Below are 22,360 nucleotides of genomic sequence, written 5' to 3'. Positions count from 1 at the left end.
TCATATCAAGCACAATATTTGAAAATGGTTAACCAGGACATAGAATGGAAGATTAAACAGATGAGACAAAAAGCCTTTGAATCGGCTAATAAGTGTGGAAAGCTGCTAGCTTGGCAGCTGAAGAAAAGACAAAAATTAAATACTGTGACTAATCTTGAAGTAAATGGAAGGAACATACAAAACCCAAAGGAAATTAAAGATTGTTTCCAGAGATACTTCAAACAACTGTACGCACAAGGGCCACAGAATGAGATCAAGATTGAGAAATTTTTAGAAACAAATGGATTACAAAAAATATCTCAAGAGAACAAACTAATTTTGAATGAAAAAATTTCTGAACAGGAGGTTGAAGGTGCCATAAAGAATTTGCAACTAGGCAAGTCTCCAGGCCCGGATGGACTATCCTCCAAATATTACAAAGTTTTGAAAGACTTTTTAATTCAACCGTTAATGGAGGTTTGTAATGAAATTATGGAGGGGAAAAGAGCGCCGGAATCGTGGAAAGAGGCCTACATCACACTAATACCGAAAAATGAGTCTGAAAAGACACAACTTAAGAACTACCGCCCCATATCCCTACTTAATGTGGATTACAAAATTTTTGCTGATATTTTGGCTAAAAGACTGAAAAAAGTTTTAATTGGAATGATACATAAAGACCAAGCTGGCTTTCTTCCAGGCAGATATATGTCAAATAATACAAGGAATTTGATTGACATTTTGGAAAAATTGCAAGTTAATATAAACACAAAAGCTGTTTTGATATTTATTGACGCGGAGAAAGCCTTTGATAATATTTCTTGGAGTTTTATGAGGAAAAACCTGCAAGGGATGGGGGTGGGAGAAAGGTTTGTAAACGGTATAGGTGCGATTTATTCAGAACAAAAGGCAAAATTAATAGTGAATAATGCAGTTACAGAAGAAGTTAAGATAGAGAAAGGGACACGACAAGGCTGCCCAATTTCCCCTCTGCTTTTTATTTCAGTCCTGGAGGTTTTGCTGAACATGATTAGAAGGGACCAACAGATTCAGGGTATACAGGTTGGAGCTAAACAATATAAACTTAAAGCATATGCAGATGACCTAGTATTGACATTACAGGAGCCAATTCCCAGTACTAACAGAGCTTTGGAAATAATACAAGAATTTGGTCAGGTGGCAGGTTTTAAATTGAATAAATCGAAAACAATGGTCTTGGAGAAGAACTTGGCATCGATTGAGAAAGAAAGGTTTCAGGGAGAAACAGGTTTATCATTGGTGAAAAAAGTGAAATACCTAGGGGTGAATATGACTTCAAAAAATGCGAATTTATTTAAAGATAACTATGAGAAGTGTTGGTCAGAAGTGAAAAAACATCTTGAAATTTGGACAAATTTGAAGCTTTCCTTATTGGGTAGAATTGCGGTCATCAAAATGAATGTATTGCCAAGAATGTTATTTTTGTTTCAGACGTTACAAATCATTGACAAGATGGACTGTTGCAAGAAGTGGCAAAAAGAAATTTCTAGATTTGTCTGGCAGGGCAAAAAGCCCAGAATAAAATACAAAATCCTTACTGATACTAAGAATAGAGGGGGGTTTGCCCTGCCGGACTTTAAGTTATATTATGAAGCAGCAGCTTTTTGCTGGCTGAAGGAATGGCTACTTCTTGAGAACACCGACATTTTGGATTTAGAGGGTTTTAATAATGCTTTTGGGTGGCATGCATATCTGTGGTATGATAAGGTTAAAGCTCACAAAGGTTTTAAAAATCATATTGTCAGGAAATCACTATTTAATGTCTGGACGAGGAACAAAGATTTGTTGGAAAGTAAGACTCCTAGATGGTTGTCGCCAATGGAGGCTAAAGCTGTGAAAAAGCTTAATATGGAATTTAAATGGCCGAGATATTCGGAAATTTTGGAACAAGAAGGGGACAGGTTGAAATTGCAGAGTTATGAGAAACTTAAGAATAAGGTGCAGGATTGGTTACATTACTTTCAAGTAAGAGAGGCCTACAATTTGGACAGGAAAAATGGTTTCCAGGTGGAAAAATCAAAGTTGGAAACAGAATTGTTAGAACCCAATGCTAAGATATTGTCGAGAATGTATGATTTGCTGTTGAAATGGAATACTGAGGATGAAACGGTTAAATCGGCTATGATAAAATGGGCACAAGACATTGGTCATAATATTATGTTTGCTGACTGGGAACGGTTGTGGACCACCGGTATGAAATTTACGGCATGTAATGCCTTAAGAGAAAATATTATGAAAATGATTTATAGGTGGTACATGACACCAGTCAAGCTTGCAAAGATTTATCATTTGCCTGATAACAAGTGTTGGAAATGTAAAGAAACTGAAGGAACATTCTTTCACCTTTGGTGGACGTGCCCAAGGATTAAGGCGTTCTGGGAAATGATCTATAATGAACTGAAAAAGGTATTTAAGTATACTTTTCTGAAGAAACCAGAGGCCTTCCTCCTGGGCATAGTCGGCCAATTGGTGCCAAAGAAGGACAGAACTTTTTTCATGTATGCTACAGCAGCAGCAAGAATACTTATTGCAAAGCATTGGAAGACGCAAGATCTACCCACCTTGGAAGAATGGCAGATGCAAGTAATAGACTATATGGAACTGGCAGAAATGACTGGCAGAATTCGAGATCAAGGAGAGGAGCAGATGGAAGAGGACTGGAAGAAGTTTAAAGTTTATCTACAAAAATACTGTAAAATTTATGAATGTTGAAGGCTCTGAAAATGAAATGAAGGGGTTCTAGCGATTAAGATAAATAAGATTATAAAGGGAGGGATAAAGGTTTAAAATGAATAATGAACGATCTTGCTGAACTAATTTTTAAAGTAGAACACAAGAAGGGAAGGCGGGTGGAAGCAAAGAGAATAAGGTTTTGAAAGCAATAATACGAAAGAGTGTTCTTTTTATGCTAAATTTTTTCCTTTGTATTTTTCTTTTTTCTGTTTTTCTGTTTGGATTTTTGATGTTTGTTGTTTGTTTTTTTCTGATTTTTGTTGATTTTTGTTGATTTTTGTTGATGTTAATTTTTTGGAAAACTCTAATAAAATATTATTATATATATATATAAAAAATTCTCCAATAAAAAACGGGCCTAGTTTTTGTGAAAAAGGTTAAATATCTGGGTGTCAATTTATCGTTGAAAAATCTGAATCTATATAAAGATAATTATGAAAAATTATGGAATGAAATTAAGAGAGATCTTGAGATTTGGTCAAATTTAAAACTGTCATTAATGGGCTGAATATCGGTGGTCAAGATGAATGTCTTGCCAAAGATGTTGTTTTTATTTCAAGCCCTACCAATTATTGATAATGTGAAATGTTTAAGGAATGGCAGAAAGCTTTGTCTAAATTTATCTGGCAGGGGAGAAAACCCAGAATTAAATATAAATTACTAACAGACTCAAAAGAAAGAGGGGGATTGTCCCGGCCAGATCTGAAGATATACTTTGAAGCCGCAGCTTTTTGCTAGGTTAAGGAATTGCTAGGTTAAGGAATGATACAATTAGACAATGCTGATGTTCTTGACTTGGAGGGATTTGACAATGTATTTGGTTGGCATGCATATCTATGGTATGATAAGATTAAGGCCCACAAAGGTTTTAAAAATCATGTAATTAGAAAATCTCTATATAAAGTCTGGATAAGATATAAAGATCTAAAAAGGAAAACACCCAGTGGCTTTCACCAATGGAAGCAAATGCCCAGAAAAAGTTAAATATGGAGAGTAAATGGCTGAGATATTCTGATTGATTGTTGGAGGATAATGAAGGATTTAAATTAAGACCATTTGATCAAATTAAAGACAAAATTGATTGGTTACAATATTATCAGATCAATGAAATATATAAGCTTCATAAGAAAACTGGTTTTGCAATGGAAAACAAACAAACTGGAAACAGAGTTGTTAGATACCAATGTTAAAAAAAATTCTAAGATGCATAATTTATTGTAGGAGTGGCATACAAAGGATGAACAAGTGAAATCTGTGATGATAGATTGGGCAAGAGATTTTGGACATGATATAACGATGGAAGACTCGGAAAGGTTGTGGAAGAAAGGGGTTAAGTTTACCGCCTGTATGGTATTAAAGGAAAACATTATGAAAATGATGTATAGATGGTACTTAACCCCAGTAAAATTAGCAAAGATCTACCATATGAATGATAATTTATGTTGGAAGTGTAAAGAAAAAGAAGGTACCTTTTATCATATGTGGTGGACATGTCCCAAGGTGAAAGACTTCTGGGAAAAGATTTATAATGAATTGAAAAAAATGTTGAAATATACATTTATTAAGAAACCAAAGGCCTTTCTACTTGGAATAATAGGATTGGAATTGCCCCCCAAATATGCTTTATTGTTTTTGTATGCCACAACTGCAGCAAGAATTTTGTTAGCCAAAAACTGGAAATTGAAAGAAATACCAACAGTGGAAGAATGACAGATGAATCATAGAATCATAGAATCATAGATGAAGATGTTGGACTTTTTGGAGCTTGCCGACCTGACCAGAAGAATCCGCAATCAGAAAGAGGATTATTAGATATTCTAATATAACACAAGTAGAATCACTTGAAAGTACCAAACTGGCCTAGGATTAAACTATGTTTATTTATTTATTTTAAATTTTTTATTGTTAAAATAATTCAACATCAATACACATACAAACATACTGTCAGGGGTTCAGGGACAGAGGCACAGGTGAGGGAGGAGACTTTTCCCACACAGGCCCATGCCAGCCGAGTATTTCGACGACTGGCTTTTTACGCCCACACTTTCAGCCAGCACTTTCTGGGGGTTCTCCTCCACAGAGGAGACAACGCCAGAATCGAGCCCTCCAAGGGGATCGTGCTCGGGGGTGGACACGGACCCCTCTTACTGGTGGGACGATCAACCAGAAGAGGACTGGCGCAGGAGGTGCACCTGAGGCAGCCCTGACAGTAAGTCCCCTCTCAAAAAGAACGCAATTTTTTTTTTTTGCAAAGCTCACGAAGTTTGGCAGCCATGAATGCGGAGGAACAGTTAGCAGCCCTCCGAAACGCAGTCGCCGAGCTTTCCACTGCGGTAGTGGTCTCCCAGAAGAAAAGTGACGAAGCGGAGGAGCGATGCCACGATCTGCAAGCCAGGTGGGAACGTGCGTGCAAAGAGGGGTTCCCGGGATCCAGATCGGAGGGAATCGGACTCGGAAGGCAGGGGGGCAGTTTAGTAGCCCACTTCGATGGGAACCTGAAGCACTATCCCAGTTTCAGAGCAGACGTCGTATATGCGCTGCATTTGCTTCGGAAAGACTTTAAAGATGAGGAGGAGAAGGTGGGTTTTATTGTGTCCCACTTGCATGGGGAAGCTAGAGCCTGGCTGCGCAATTTGTGGCGCGAAGATGGTCCTGCCCGCAGAGATTCTGACGAATTTATCAAAGCTATGGACGCTTGCTTCCAATCTACCGTGGACGTTGATGTGGCGCAACGGGAGATGCATGGATTGCGGCAGGGCAAGGCTACAGTGCATCAGTACCATTCTCGCTTTTTTGCATTGCTGAATGTGCTGGGCTGGGAAAAGGACTCCCAAGCAGTGAGAGATTTGTTCTGGGAAGGGCTCCATGGCTCCATAAAGGATGAGTTGGCCAGGGGAGACAGACCTCAGACCCTAGCAGACGTCGTGCAGAGGGCACTCACGATTGGAGTGCGCCACGAAGAACGTCCTTGGCACAGTGAGGAGGGTCGCCAGGTGCGCGCACCAGCTAAAGCGCCTCCTTTTATTCCCAGGGATCTGGGCCGTGCGCATCCCTCGCCTCTGCTGAGGCAGGGGGAGGAACTGATGGAGCTTGGTGGTGCTAAGGCTCAAACAGCGGCCGGAGCCCCAGCGTCCAGTGCAGTCAAGGCGAAGCCTCCTAGAGGGAACAGGAAGTGTTACATCTGTGACAGTGTGCAGCACATGGCCAAAGAGTGTCCCCAGAGGCTCCAGAAGCACACTGCAGCATTAGCAACAGTAACAGAAGAAGTGCTTCATGGAGAGCAGTTTCAGGGAAACGACAGTGCCTGGCTGGAAGCAGAAATGCTGGGGTTCAGCCAGGCGAGTCAGTAAAGCAGTCCCCAGCGATTTTGCAGCATACAGACCCCTTACCACCCAAGCCAGTGGTGCAGCTCACTGCAACGCTCCAGCTACCTAATGGACCCACCCTGGAAGTCCCCATTACAATCGACTCCGGTAGCAACGCGGACTTCGTGGGGGTGCAGTTCATCAGGCAGCATCGCATAGCGCTTCTACCAGCCACACTGCCCCTGAACGTCGTCATGGTCAATGGCAGGAAGTTGCTGGGCGGGCAAGTTGTACAACAGACGCCACCCATGGTGATGCAGATTGGGAATCATCGCGAGGTCATTAGCTTCAACGTCACCCGCCTGTCAGACACGCCTATAGTGTTAGGCATGAGCTGGCTGGATAGACACAGTCCAACATTAGCGTGGTACCAGCGGCAGCTCACCTTTGGCTCATCTTACTGCGCACAACATTGCATCCAGACAGGCCAGGAGGAGGAGGGCCAGGAGGAAGGGCGGCAGTTACACCTCGGCATGGTGCAGGCAGTGCCCCACAAGTACAAGGGGTTTTTGGAGGTCTTCTGCGAAAAGGAAGCTGACCAGTTGCGACCACACCGGCCCTACGACTGTGCGATTGACTTATTACCAGGGGCCACGCTGCCGACTGCAAAGCTGTATTCCATGTCTGAGGATGAGATGCAAGAACTCAGGGAGTTCATAGAGCACAATTTGAAGCGGGGATTCATCCGGGAATCCAAAGCAATGGGGGGCAGTCCTGTGTTTTTCGTGAAGAAGAAGGACACGCCCCAAAAGAGACTCATTGTGGACTATCGGGCCATAAACTCGATGACAAAGCCCAAGGCTTTTCCCATGCCCAAGATTGACGACCTGCTAGCGACGGTGAGGAAGGGGAAGATCTTCACCAAGTTGGATCTACGCGGAGCATACAATCTCATACGCATGCGTGAGGGCGATGAGTGGAAGACGGCCATGTTCACGCCGTTGGGCACCTATGAATACAGAGTTATGCCTTTTGGTCTCCAAAATGGCTCCCACTGTTTCCAAGCATTTATGCACCACGTGCTAGCGGGACTCCTCTACAAGAAGTGCGTATGCTTCCTCGACGACATCCTGATCTTCTCGGAATCGCAGGAAGCTCACGAGAGGGACGTAAAGGAGGTCCTGCAGAGACTACGGGAACACAGACTCTACGCCAAACTGGAGAAGTGCCAGTTCGACGTAACGGAGGTGGATTTCCTGGGCTACAGGCTATCCGACAAGGGACTAGCCATGGACAGCGCCAAGGTCCGCACGGTGTTGGACTGGAAGAGCCCGCGCAATCGGAAGGAGGTCCAGAGGTTCGTTGGTTTCGCCAACTTTTACCGCAAATTCATCAGGGGTTTCGCGAAAGAGACGGCAGCAATCACGGACACTCTCAGTTCCAAAAAGAAGAAGTTCACCTGGACGGACCAGGCGGAGCAGTCCTTTCGGAAACTTAAGAGCCTCTTCGCATCCGAGGAACAGCTGCTACACGTGAATCCCGGCAGGCCCATGCGGGTCGAGACTGACGCATCCGACAGAGCGGTTGGGGCCGTCCTTTTGCAGGAAGATCCGCAAGGGAACTGGAGGCCCTGTGCCTTCTATTCCCGGAAGCTCAGCAAGTCGGAACAGAACTACACCATCTGGGACAGGGAGTTGTTGGCCATTCACGCGGCTTTCAAAGCGTGGCGGCACTTCCTCATAGGAGCCAAGCACACCGTGCAGGTCCGCACGGACCACAAGAACCTAGAGTATTGGCGCACGGCGAAGCTCCAGAGCCAGAGGCACATACGCTGGGCGGAATTCTTCGCGGATTTCGACTTCCGAATAGAGTACATCCCGGGAGACACCAATGTCATAGCAGATGCGCTCTCCAGGAAACCGCAATATCTCGAGGAGGCGGCAACAGTGGCAGCCAAGCACATTTTCGCACCGCAGGCATGGGCGTGCGCTTCAGCCGTCGTGGACCTGGACGCGGTGCGTCGCGCACTGCAAACGGATCAGTTTGCACAATCCAAGATGGAAGAGCTGCACAGAGGTACAGTGAGGGACGACGAGTTCCAGATACGCGACGGTCTGCTAACTCGCAAAGGTGCCCTCTACGTGCCGGGGGACGATCTCCGCGCAAAGGTTCTGCAGCAGTTGCATGACGCACCCAGCGCGGGTCATTTCGGCAAGGAGAAGACAGCGGACTTGGTAGCCAGGGACTTTTGGTGGCCCCAAATGCGAGGAGAAGTCGCGGATTACGTCGCCAGGTGTGACACCTGTCAGAGGTCCAAGCCAGTGCACAAGAAGCCAGCGGGACTACTGGAACCGCTGGAGACGCCACTACAGCCGTGGGAGTGGGTGGCGCTGGACTTTGTCACTGATCTGCCCAGCTCCCGAGGCAAGACGGCGGTACTTGTGGTTGTAGACCTGTTCACCAAGATGGCGCACTTCATTCCTTGTGCGAAGGTGGCGACAGCGGAACAGACCGCCAAACTGTTCATAGACCACGTATTCAGGGTGCACGGCTTGCCACGGTCCATCCTGTCCGACCGGGGTCGCCAATTCATTTCCAGTTCCTGGCAGAAGCTCCTAGGTATCCTGAACGTCAAGATCAACTTAGCGTCGGCAAGACATCCACAGACCAACGGCCAAGCGGAAAGGGTCAACGCCATCATGCAGCAGTACCTGCGATGTTACGCCAATCAACGACCTGCAGCTTGGGTGGACTACTTGCCGGTGGCCGAGTTTGCCTACAACAACACGAAGCACGCGTCAACGGGGGTGACACCGTTCTTCGCCAACAATGGGCGACATCCCAGAACCTTCCCGGGGTTGGTGACGACGGGGGAGGGGGAGCCGCAGGGAGCTGACCATTTAGCAGCAGAACTGCAGGAGGTCCACGAGGAGCTTCGGCGGCACTTGGAGCAAGCTAAACAAGCCTATAAAGTGCAGGCGGACAGGCACAGGAGGGCAGGAGAAGACATCCAGGTGGGGGACTGGGTATGGTTAGCAGCCCAAGCGGTGCCGGCCAAGTCGTTAGCTAAGAAGAAGCTAGGACACAGGCAGCTAGGGCCGTACCAAGTTGAGGCCAGGATCAATCCTGTAGCTTTTCGGTTGACCCTCCCGGAAGGTTCCAGAATGCACCCGGTCTTTCATAGGTCGGTGCTCACACCCTACAAGGCCCCACACAGATTTCAGGAGTCAGGGACGGCACCAGACCCACGCAGAGAGTCACCAAGGGGGGGGGGGTCACCAAGGGCCACACCACTCAACGAGGTCACAGAAATTCTGGACTCGAGATGGGGGGAGGAGGGAGTAGAATATCTTCTCGCCAGAGAAGGTACCCCGGCCAGCGCCAACAGTTGGGTGCCGGACTACGCTCTGGAGGAACCTCTTCTCAAAGACGAGTTCCATGCCCTTTTCCCACACAGGCCCATGCCAGCCGAGTATTTCGATGACTGGCTTTTTACGCCCACACTTTCAGCCAGCACTTTCTGGGGGTTCTCCTCCGCAGAGGAGACGACGCCAGAATCGAGCCCTCCAAGGGGATCGTGCTCGGGGGTGGACACGGACCCCTCTTACTGGTGGGACGATCAACCAGAAGAGGACTGGCACAGGAGGTGGCTGAGGGGGCCTTGGCAAACAGCACCGCCCAAAGTAACAAGGGGAGAGGAGGACGTGGACAAGTTGGGGGACGAACCCGAGTTCGAGCACACATACACTGAACTGGAAGCAGAGGAGATCGACGTCGACGACCTGTGTCCAGAATCTACCCCCGGAACGACGGAGCTCCCAGAACCTGCGCCCGAGCGGCGGGAGGGGGGAAGGGGGGGCTTCGAGGGGGGGATGGATGTCAGGGGTTCAGGGACAGAGGCACAGGTGAGGGAGGAGACGGAGAGCGAGGGGGAAGAATCCCAGGACAGCAAGGAAGAGGATGACAATGACTTGAGGGATTCCATGAGTCTTTCAAGTGAATCGGAAGATTCCCAGAAGGGGGCGCCGGTGGTCAGGCCAAGGGGAGTCACAGGGGGGACTCGTCAGGAGCAGGGGACCAGCAGGGGAACCCAAAGTGGGAGCTGGGAGTCGGGACCGGCTTCTCCGCCAGAGCGCAGTGAAGGGGGTGGAGATTCCAGAGTGACAGGGGAAGCAGGTCCGAAAGCAGAGAGGGAGGGGAGATCGGAGCAAGACATCCTCCCGGAAGGGGAGGGGAGTAGTGCAGGGAGTAGTGTAACTGTCAAGAGGAAGGTTAGAGGTTGTGAACGCGCGCCAAGTTCAAATGTGGAGGCGCGCGGAAGAACAGGGAGCCCGGAGGAGGAGCCAGGTCCCAAAGCGCGCAGGAGGGGGGAAGAGCTGTCTGGGGATTCAGCGTCAGGTGAATCCAGGAGGGGTGAAACCCCAGGGGGCAGGAAGACCCTGCGGAAAAGGAAAGAAAGGAAGAGGTGGAGCAGCACAAGCCTCTTAAAGTGGTGCAGAGGCGGGACTGACTCAGAGGGGACTTCAGCGGTCTAAGCGTAACAGACGTGGGGCTGCGCGTCTCGGCTGTGGAGCGTACAATACACTTCAATAAACATCTTTGTATATAAACTGGACTTGGCGTTGGTCTCTTGTGAGCTGGGACCTGAGGCAGCCCTGACAGCAATCTACAGTCATATAATCAAAGTAGCTACAATAGTTAAAACCAAGAGCACAACTGTACCAGAGCAACCCAAAATAGGTTTAAAAACAAGACAGCGTGAACGCCGTTTCATCCAAATGGACAAGCTTGTCATAACAAGAATGCATTCCATAAGGATAGGAGGCTCCTCCTGCTGTATCTCAGTGGGGAGGCTGTTTGATGGAACAGGGGAAGCCACACAGAAAGTTCTGCAATGAACCTCTGACGTTCTGGGGTCTCCTGCAGAATGGAGGGACCTTCTAGGTATATGGTGGTCTCAGGTTACAGACTAGGCTAGAGACAGGCTTATGTTGCTGAATGGCAAGCAGAGTAAAATAGCAGAAAGTGATAAATTGGTCTGGTTGCCCTAGCATGTCCTTTGCACCTTGACCTCCATGGCTTTAGGCATCGGCCTCCTGAAGTTCTGAGCTCCGCTTCTAGGCACTTCCATTCCTCCATTTCTTCTTTTCTCATCCATGATTCCCTTTGGACTGTGAACCTGTGGGAAGATATCTCTGTGTTGTGTTGTTATGTACTAACCAGACAGAGAATCCAAATTAGCAGCAGGTGGGCAGCTGGTGGGTTTTCAGCAGGGTGTGCATTTCACAGATGGGGAAGGAAGGTTTAACTCCCCACCCCAACATTGCAATTCAGCTTGACAAAAGCTTTCTACTGGCTCCAATAAAAGGCTTCCTTCAAGCCAAGTTGCAGTGGGAAGAGAGAGAGGAGTGGGGGCACTTAGGAAGGGCTTGGTGGGTGAATGTGTGATATGAGGGTGACCCCAGTTTCCCAGGGGGGACACAGGGGGGACTCGTCAGGAGCAGGGGACCAGCAGGGGAACCCAAAGTGGGAGCTGGGAGTCGGGACCGGCTTCTCCGCCAGAGCGCAGTGAAGGGGGTGGAGATTCCAGAGTGACAGGGGAAGCAGGTCCGAAAGCAGAGAGGGAGGGGAGATCGGAGCAAGACATCCTCCCGGAAGGGGAGGGGAGTAGTGCAGGGAGTAGTGTAACTGTCAAGAGGAAGGTTAGAGGTTGCGAACGCGCGCCAAGTTCAAATGTGGAGGCGCGCGGAAGAACAGGGAGCCCAGAGGAGGAGCCAGGTCCCAAAGCGCGCAGGAGGGGGGAAGAGCTGTCTGGGGATTCAGCGTCAGGGGAATCCAGGAGGGGCGAAACCCCAGGGGGCAGGAAGACCCTGCGGAAAAGGAAAGAAAGGAAGAGGTGGAGCAGCACAAGCCTCTTAAACTGGTGCAGAGGAGGGACTGACTCAGAGGGGACTTCAGCGGTCTAAGCGTAACAGATGTGGGGCTGCGCGTCTCGGCTGTGGAGCGTACAATACACTGCAATAAACGTCTTTGTATATAAACTGGACTTGGCGTTGGTCTCTTGTGAGCTGGGACCTGAGGCAGCCCTGACACATACAAACATACATTTCATACAACATACCTACATACCTACAACATACCTACACTCAATCCCACAGATAATTCCCATCACCATCCACCACCCCTCACCCTTTGTGTTAGACTTCCAATCTACTCAATTGCAATTTCTTTCTACTTCTATTACTTTCTTTCACACACCTTTAACCTTATTTCATTTTTTTTCTATTAGACATTGTTATCCATCTTATTTAGTATTCCAATATTTGAAACGAGACTTGTTTATTCTAATAGGAGTTCTGATTTTTCGATATAGTTTTGCAAGTATCTTTTAAACACCTTCCAGTCCCTGTCTGCCTTCTCTTTTGAGATCCTTCCAATTTCTCCCATTGTTTTGGATATATTGTAGTACTCCAATAATTTGGCAAGCCACTCTATCTTTGTTGGTACAGTACCACTTTTCCAATTTTTCGCAATCAATAGCCTTGCGGCTACCGTTGCGTATAAATATAAGGTCTTGTCGTCTTCCTTTAGGCTTCCTGGTAATATTCCCAATAAAAAACCTTCTGGTGTTTTCCTAAATGAATATCTGAACATTTTTTTCATTTCATTATATACTGTTTCCCAAAATTGTTTGATGTTTAAACAATTCCACCATATATGTATCATAGTACCTTTTCCAGTGTTGCATCGCCAGCAGACATCGCTACAGTTTTTATTCATTTTTGCTATTCTTTCAGGTGTTAAATACCATCTGTGTTGCATTTTGAGATAATTTTCTTTCAATATATAACACATAGTGAATTTCATATCTTCCTTCCACAATTTTTCCCATTGTTCAAACATAATATTTTCCCCAATATCTTGCGCCCATTTGATCATTGATGCTTTAACCAATTCATCCTTTGTTTCCCACTCTAAGATCAAATTATACAATTTAGATATATTTTTTTATTTTTCTTGTATCAAGTATTTATCGAATTTTGATATTTCTTTTTCAAATCCTAACTTTTTGTCTTTCGCTAATCTGTACTTAATTTGAATATATTGAAACCAATCACTAATATGAGCTTTAATTTCTATATAATCCTTTAATTCCAATTCTCCGTGTTCTTCCTTTAATACCATTTTATAGGTAGCCCAGTTTTCTTTCGTATTTAATTTTTTCACTGCGACAATTTCTGCTGGTGATGCCCACCAAGGAGTTTTCTGTTCTAGGAGTCTTTTATATTTCTCCCATATTTTATATATAGACTTTCTAACTATATGCCCTAGGAAGCCTTTATGCACTTTGACTTTTTCATCTATTAGATAGGCATGCCATCCAAATCTCGTCTCTACTCCCTCTAAATCCAATACATCCGAGTCATCTAATTTGATCCATTCTTTTAGCCAGGTCAGACCCACTGCATCATGATATAACTCCATGTCAGGGAGGCCAAATCCTCCTCTCTCCTTCTTATCTATCATTATTTTGTGTTTTATTCTTGGTTTCTTCCCTGACCACACGAATTTAGCCAAATCTCAATTAAACTATGTTTAATTGTATAATAGTATGGATTGAGAATATTATGAAAAGGAAGGAACATAGTAATTTGAATGAGTTAATTTCATTAGAAAGTGGATATTGGAAAACTTTTACAAGGAGACCCATTGAAACTCAGTTAGGGGGGATTTGAGGAAGTCACTTAACAATGAAAATTAAATTGGGTTCTTAGAAGGGTTAGGTGTTTATATGTTTGCTGTTTTTCTTTTTAACATTGTAATGTTTTTCTTTTGTGTGTGTTATATTTGTTATAAATTTGGAAAATCAATAAAAAAAAATTGAGGGGGCAAAGCCCCAAAACTTGTAGGATTTCCCCCCTGCTAGTATACTTATCTTCTCGTCCTCTCTTATTTTCTTATTTAGAGTTTCCTGTACTAGAATAAATAGCAGTGGGGACAGAGGGCACCCTTGCCTTGTCCCCTTCATTATGTTACAACTTTCTGTGATATTACTATTTATAATAAATTTAGCTCATTGCTCTGAATAGATTACCTCTATTCCTTTGCAAAATGTCTCTCCAAGACCCATTAAGTTAATTTGTGTTTTCATAAAACTACAAGAGATGTTGTCAAACACCTTTTCTGTGTCTACTAGCATGCTTACTGCTGGTTTGTTGTTTCTGGCTTCTAGTTATTCCAAAATATTAATGACATTTTTAACATTTCCATTTATCTGTCATCCAGGGGAAAAGCCCGCTTGGTCCTCATGGATTATTTCTCTCAGTGTCTTTTTTAGTCTTTCCGCTAATATGGCTGCAAAAAGTTTATAATCATTATTAAGTCTGTAGTTGGGGATGAGTGTTAAATCTGTCCCCTGTTTGAGGATTAGCATTATGTATGCTTCCTTCCAAGTCTCTGATGTTTTGCCTTTAATTAGTATATCGTTCATCACTTCTTTTATAGGTTGTGATATCACTTTTTCCAGCTTCTTGTAATAACAGGCTGACAATCCGTCTGACCCAGGTGACTTCCCCGCTTTTGTGTTCCTAATTGCTTGTTGCTTGTATGGCTATTTCCATAGCCATAATTGGTGCATTAAGATATTCGATTTTCTCACTCTGTATTTCAAGCAGGATGTTTTGTTTAAAAAATTCTTCAACTTTTTCTTGATATTCTGTTCCTTTTTGGTATAATTCTGTGTAGTAGCTCACAAAGTTCTTACATATTTCATTCGGTTCATCAATTATTTTTTCTCCCACTTTCAGCTTATTTATAGCTATCACTCTGCCTTTTCTTAAATTGCCATGCCAGTAATTTCCCTGGCTTATTTGCGAATTCAAAATTTCTGTGTTTAAATATTTTGATATTCCATTCAGCTTCTTGGTTTACAAGCATTGAGAATTTTGTCTGGAGCAATTTAATTGTTTGTTGTTGTTGTTTAGTCGTTTAGTCGTGTCCGACTCTTCGTGACCCCATGGACCAGAGCACGCCAGGCACCTCTGTCCTCCACTACCTCCCACAGTTTGGTCAAACTCATGCTGGTAACCTCAAAAACGCTATCCAACCATCTCGTCCTCTGTCGCCCCCTTCTCCTTGTGCCCTCCATCTTTCCCAGCATCAGTGTCTTCTCCAGGGTGTCTTCTCTTCTCATGAGGTGGCCAAAGTACTGGAGCCTCAGCTTCACGATCTGTCCTTCCAGTGAGCACTCAGGTCTGATTTCCTTAAGAATGGATGCATTTGATCTTCTTGCCGTCCATGGGACTCTCAAGAGTCTTCTCCAGCACCATAATTCAAAAGCATCAATTCTTCGGCGATCAGCCTTCTTTATGGTCCAGCTCTCACTTCCATACATCACTACTGGGAAGACCATGGCTTTAACTATACGGACCTTTGTTGGCAAGGTGACATCTCTACTTCTCAAGATGCTGTCTAGGCCTGTCATTGCCCTTCTCCCAAGAAGCAGGCGTCTTTTAATTTCGTGGCTGCTGTCACCATCTGCAGTGATCATGGCGCCCAAGTAAGTAAAATCTCTCACTGCCTCCATTTCTTCCCCTTCTATTTGCCAGGAGGTGATGGGACCAGTGGCCATGATCTTCGTTTTTTTGATGTTGAGCTTCAGACCATATTTTGCGCTCTCCTCTTTCACCCTCATTAAAAGGTTCTTTAATTCCTCCTCACTTTCTGCCATCAAGGTTGTGTCATCTGCATATCTGAGGTTGTTGATATTTCTTCCGGCAATCTTAATTCCAGTTTGGGATTCATCCAGCCCAGCCTTTCTCATGATGTATTCTGCATATAAATTAAATAAGCAGGGAGACAAAATACAGCCTTGTCGTACTCCTTTCCCAATTTTGAACCAATCAGTTGTTCCATATCCAGTTCTAACTGTAGCTTCTTGTCCCACATAGAGATTTCTCAGGAGACAGATGAGGTGATCAGGCACTCCCATTTCTTTAAGAACTTGCCATAGTTTGCTGTGGTCGACACAGTCAAAGGCTTTTGCATAGTCAATGAAGCAGAAGTAGATGTCTTTCTGGAACTCTCTAGCTTTCTCCATAATCCAGCGCATGTTTGCAATTTGGTCTCTGGTTCCTCTGCCTCTTCTAAATCCAGCTTGCACTTCTGGGAGTTCTCGATCCACATACTGCTTGAGCCTTCCTTGTAGAATTTTAAGCATAACCTTGCTAGTGTGTGAAATGAGTGCAATTGTGCGGTAGTTGGAGCATTCTTTGGCACTGCCCTTCTTTGGGATTGGGATGTAGACCGATCTTCTCCAATCCTCTGGCCACTGCTGAGTTTTCCAAATTTGCTGGCATATTGAGTGTAGCACCTTAACAGCATCATCTTTTAAAATTTTAAATAGTTCAGCTGGAATACCATCACTTCCACTGGCCTTGTTATTTGCAGTGCTTTCTAAGGCCCATTTGACTTCACTTTCCAGGATGTCAGGCTCAAGGTCAGCAACCACACTACCTAGGGTGTACGAGGCATCCATTTCTTTCTGGTATAGTTCCTCTGTGTATTCTTGCCACCTCTTCTTGATGTCTTCTGCTTCTGTTAGGTCCTTTCCACTTTTGTCTTTTATTATGGTAATCTTTGTACGAAATGTTCCTTTCATATCTCCAATTTTCTTGAACAGATCTCTGGTTCTTCCCATTCTGTTGTTTTCCTCTATTTGTTTGCATTGCTCGTTTAAGAAGGCCTTCTTGTCTCTCCTTGCTGTTCTTTGGAAATCTGCATTCAATTTCCTGTATCTTTCACAATCTCCCTCGCATTTTGCTTGCCTTCTCTCCTCTGCTATTTGTAAGGCCTTGTTGGACAGCCACTTTGCTTTCTTGCATTTCCTTTTCATTGGGATGGTTTTCGTTGCTGCCTCCTGTACAATGTTACGAGCCTCCATCCATAGTTCTTCAGGCACTCTGTCCACCAAATCTAAATCCTTAAACCTGTTTGTCACTTCCACTGTGTATTCATAAGGGATTTGACTTAGATTGTATCTTACCGGCCCAGTGGTTTTTCCTACTTTCTTCAGTTTAAGCTTGAATTTTGGTATAAGAAGCTGATGATCTGAGCCACAGTCAGCTCAAGGTCTTGTTTTTGCTGACTGTATAGAGCTTCTCCATCTTTGGCTGCAGAGAATATAATCAATCTGATTTCGATGCTGCCCATCTGGTGATGTCCATGTGTAGAGTCGTCTCTTGTGTTGTTGGAAAAGCGTGTTTGTGATGACCAGCTTGTTCTCTTGACAGAACTCTATTAGCCTTTGCCCTGCTTCGTTTTGATCTCCAAGGCCAAACTTGCCAGTTGTTCCTTTTATCTCTTGATTCCCTACTTTAGCATTCCAATCCCCTATAATGAGAAGAACATCCTTCTTTGGTGTCACCTATAAGGTGTTGTAAGTCTTCATAGAATTGGTCAATTTCAGATTCTTCAGCACCAGTAGTTGGTGCATAAACTTGGATTACTGTGATGTTAAAAGGTCTGCCTTGGATTCGTATCGATATCATTCTATCATTTTTGAGATTGCATCCCAGTACAGCTTTCGCCACTCTTTTGTTGACTATGAGGGCCACTCCATTTCTTTTACGGGTTTCTTGCCCACAGTAGTAGATGTGATGGTCATCCGAACTGAATTCGCCCATTCCCGTCCATTTTAGTTCACTGATGCCCAGGATGTCAATATTTATTCTTGCCATCTCATTTTTGACCACCTCCAACTTACCCAGGTTCATGGTTCTTACATTCCAGGTTCCTATGCAATATTTTTCTTTACAGCATTGGACTTTCCTTTCGCTTCCAGGCATATCCGCAACTGAGCGTCCTTTCGGCTTTGGCCCAGCCGCTTCATCAGCTCTGGATCTACTTGTACTTGTCCTCCGCTCTTCCCCAGTAGCATGTTGGACGCCTTCCGACCTGAGGGGCTCATCTTCCAGCGTCATAACTTTTATATGCCTGTTGTCTTTGTCCATGGAGTTTTCTTGGCAAGGATACTGGAGTGGCTTGCCGGTTCCTCCTCCAGGTGGATCACGTTTGGTCAAAACTCTCCACTATGACCTGTTCATCTTGTGTGCCCTGCTCGGCATAGTTCATAGCTTCTCTGAGTTCTTCAAGCCCCTTCGCCACGGCAAGGCAGTGATCCATGAAGGGGAGCAATTTAATATTCTGCTTAATTATTTCACTGCTTGGGTTTTTAAATAGCTCTTTTTCATTTTTGCTTATCTCATTCAATAATCATAGTGTCTCTCTCTCCAACTCTGAGTCTTCTTTTATTGCTGGTTTGTAGAATTTTATCTCTGATTTGATTACAGTTGAAGGATACCAAATAGTTGCTGGGTCATTTGTTGGCTTTTGCCACACTTGATTTGACTCTGAATACTTTCCCAGTACTCTGAATACTTTTTCAGTACTTTTTCAGTATATTTCGACTTCTTGCAGATCTAACCATTTGGCTAGTTCCTTAATAATTTTCTCATCAATGATCTTCTCTGCCTCCTCAAAAATGCCTCTAAATCTCAAAGTCATCTCTCACCTCTGCATCTGCAGCATGGCTATCACATCCCATGCTCCCTCCTGAGTTTCCTTCAGCTCCACAGTCTCTTTTTTAACCTTGTTGTGCTCTCTTCTTAGTTCTTTACTATCACTGTGGGCTTCTTTAGAAGTCTCCTCCAGATTTTGAGATATATATTTTTAGCTCCTGCGCAGTTTTAGATAATTATTTATTTTTAATTGATAGGTCATTCATTTGGCTTTAAAGTCCCACAATTAATTTAGAATTTTGATCAATTTTATTTCCCATCCTGCCAAGTTTATCTAATGCTTTCGTGCGCTCATTCATACCTTTTTTCATTTCTAAAATATATCTTTTAAGGCCCCAAATTAATTATTTGATGTCCATGTTAAAATCTAAGCGTCACCTTCATGCTTCCCCAGGACACCCCCCCCCCCCGTGATTGCATTAGTCTCTGAGAAGCTTGAATGCACAACCTGTTTCTTGACACAACAAAACTGGAAGTCTCTATTTGCACTTTCCAGAAATAGTTGAAGACATTTTTGTTCTGACAAACTTTGCCAGCTATTTGAATGGGTCTCTGTCCTGGGTGTCTGCTTTGTACTGTGTTTTGTTTTGTGCTGTGTTGTTCTAAACTAGTTTAGAACTAGTTTAGCTAGTCTCACCTTGAGACAAGTTGAGGAAGGTGATAAGTCAATAAATTACTGAAGCAATCAATGTAAGAATGTTTTTGGCAGTAACAAATAAAAACAAAATTAGGAATACTTGCATTGTTCATAGTAGTCACAACAAGAGAGAGTCCAACAGCCTGTCTCATGTTTTCAAGGCATGTGGAGTCTCCCAAAATATTAGGATGAAAAGGATGTGGACCTTGCTCTTATGGCAGCCCCAAATAATGACCCTAATGGGTCTGGAATAGCAATCCACCTTGATTTCTCCCAGTGCCCTCTCGCTTACTGATTGGGCCCAATTTCTGGTGGAAATCAAGAGGAGCTTTTCAGGCACCCATCTGCTCCTTCTAATAACTACATTTAAGAGTACTGAGCAGGATTCCAGAGTAAGCATGCTGGAACTATAGCAGGGATGTCCAACAGGTCAATTGTGTTCTACTGGTAGGTCCCCGGGAAGTTTTTGTAGATCAATCGCTGGGTCCCTTTCCTTAGTGTTGGTAAACTATAATCCAGCCCCCAAACCTTTGCCCCACCCTCCATTGTTGCACGGTTTGCAAAACGGAAGATGGAGTTTAGTCAGTGAGCCTGTTTGTTTCCCCAGCAATCTGTTGGTGAGTGGCTGTTCCCCCTTTCCCCTTGAGCTTAGGCTTGAATTCTCAAAAATTGGGGCTCTCCTCCTCCCTAAAAATAGCTCAACAATTTTGACCTGAACCCCCCAAAAAGGGGGTAGATCACTGCCAGTTTTTAATTCTGTGAGTAGATCTCAGTCTCTTGGGAGTTGGCCACCCCTGAACTATAGCATTAAAAGAAATGGTTGATGCTTGGCTATTATCCAGCAATGTGCTTATACCTTTCATGTGAACCATGATATATCCTGTCTACATGCAAATGAAGTGAAATAAAAACAAGAGTTCTGTATTTTCAATTGATGCAGATCAGCATAAATAGGAAGTAATTGTTCATTAAGTAAATTTTAAATTATATGTGATTTCATCTGCATGTGCACACAATGGATTAAGTACTACAGGTTTTTCCCCTAAACCCCATATATATATATCCCCTAAACCCTATATATATATATAAGCTATATAACCATATATATATATATATATATATATATATATATATATATATATATATGCTATATAAGCTAGATTTTTTTTTTATCCCCTACAGATTTTTAAGAATTTAATTCAAGTCCTGTTAATTTTTCAGTTCTGAAATTAATGGGCAAATTCACATTGTTAAGCACATTGTAGCATGCCCATCAATAAATTTTTTTCATACATTTAAATTAAAATATTAGGATTTAGAAGAATACACTGTTCATAATCACTGGAATTTATTACTATCACAGGCTCCCAAAGGATTACATTGTCTTTTAGTAAGCAAATAATATTATTATTTTTTAGTGGAGGCGGCAGCTTGTAAATAATCTTAAAACTGATCAGCAACTCTGGTACATAGTGGTTTACTAGATATTGACCATAATTTACTTTCTGCCCATCTGTGCTCTACAGGGCATAAGAAAGGCCAGCAAGCAGTATGTTTTCAGAATACGTACATTACAAAATCAGCTGAACTGTACAAGCCCATTTGCCTATTCTTTAAACAGTTCCACTTCATATATTAAACATATATTAATGGCAGACTCTGCTGCAAAATAGATGTAATATTTATTACCACATAAGGATGTTCATCTGCTTCTAGCTGACCTACCTTCTTGAACCTTACAAGAGTCAGCACAAATGTCTCTAGGAAGGTTAGTGGCAAAAGTTACCATTTTTGCCACTGCACACAGAGGATGTGACTAAATCTCCTTCTGTCGGCCAGGCCCAATGGCTTCCCCTTCCCCTTTCATGGCACCATTTTTCCCACATGGAGGTGTGGCAGGGCAGGCCCACCTATGAGGTGGAATGAAGCAGCTGCCTCTTCAGCTGCATCACCACGCAGCCCTGATTAGCAAGGCTTCAGTGGGAGGTGGGGGGCAGCAGGGGCAGCACCCGCCTGTTTCACCTCAGGCCGCCCCTGTGCATAGCCATGCAGCTGGCCAGGGGGGTGGCTATTCCATGCATAGGCCCTCCAGATGTTTTGGGACTACAACTCCCATCATCCCTGATCACTGGTCCTGTTATCTAGGGGTGATGGGAGCTGTAGTCCCAAAACATCTGGAGGGCCGAGTTTGCCTATGCCTGGGCTATTCAGTAGCGGTGAGGGGGAGTCTAAGATTTGGCAGTGAGGGGTGAGGGTGTCTTCCTATTTAATACAAGGTGATTGATGGCGTTTCTCTTCTCCCCCCACCCTCAACCTTTTATTTATTTATTTAGAAGCAAGCTTGCAATCATTAAAGGGCATGGCATAGCTGCCCACAGAAGGAACCTGGCAGCATTCCTGAACAGAATTCTCCATAGGAACATCAAGGCTACGTTGTGACTTTAAAAAGAAAGGAGATAAATTGTCCATGGCTGCATAAGAACCCCTCCCTGAAAATAATAAAAATTCACCCACCCGCTTAGATTAAGGCCATAATTGGGGGCATTCTCTCTCCCTCCAGCCCCCGCTACAAAATTCAGCTAAACTCAATACTTTGCCCAAGCAATTGTTTCAATTTTTCATTTGTTGTTAAATGAATAAACACCCCTCTTTAAGAGCAAATGTGTTGGGTTACTGTTGGAGAAGGGCTCAAAGTAAGCTTGAATGTCTGAAGGAGAAGTTGAAAGAGAAAGAGAAAGAGAAAGAGAAAGGGTTGGGAAGCCCTCGCTTTACGTCTATCAAATCTGAGCATGTTTCTGGCACACCAAGTTCCACAGGCACCTTTTACAAAAGGATGACTTTTGTGTGAAGCTTAACATTTCTACCTGGCATGAGAAGATGTCACCTTCCTTGAGGAGCTGTCCTGGCTACTCTGTAAATGTCATAAAAATAATAGGCCCTCAGTACCAAATAGATGCCAAACTCAGGACGTCTGTGTGAATGTCACAGAAATTTATGCGGTGTGCCTACTGCAGGTGTATTTTGTGTGTGTCAAAACCTGTCAGGTTCACCTCCAGGTACATGTGCATTTGAGGAGCAGTTACCAGTGG

This window comes from Podarcis muralis, chromosome 4, assembly GCF_964188315.1.
Source record: "Podarcis muralis chromosome 4, rPodMur119.hap1.1, whole genome shotgun sequence".
Lineage (NCBI taxonomy): Eukaryota > Metazoa > Chordata > Lepidosauria > Squamata > Lacertidae > Podarcis > Podarcis muralis.
This window is presented reverse-complemented; position numbering follows the sequence as displayed.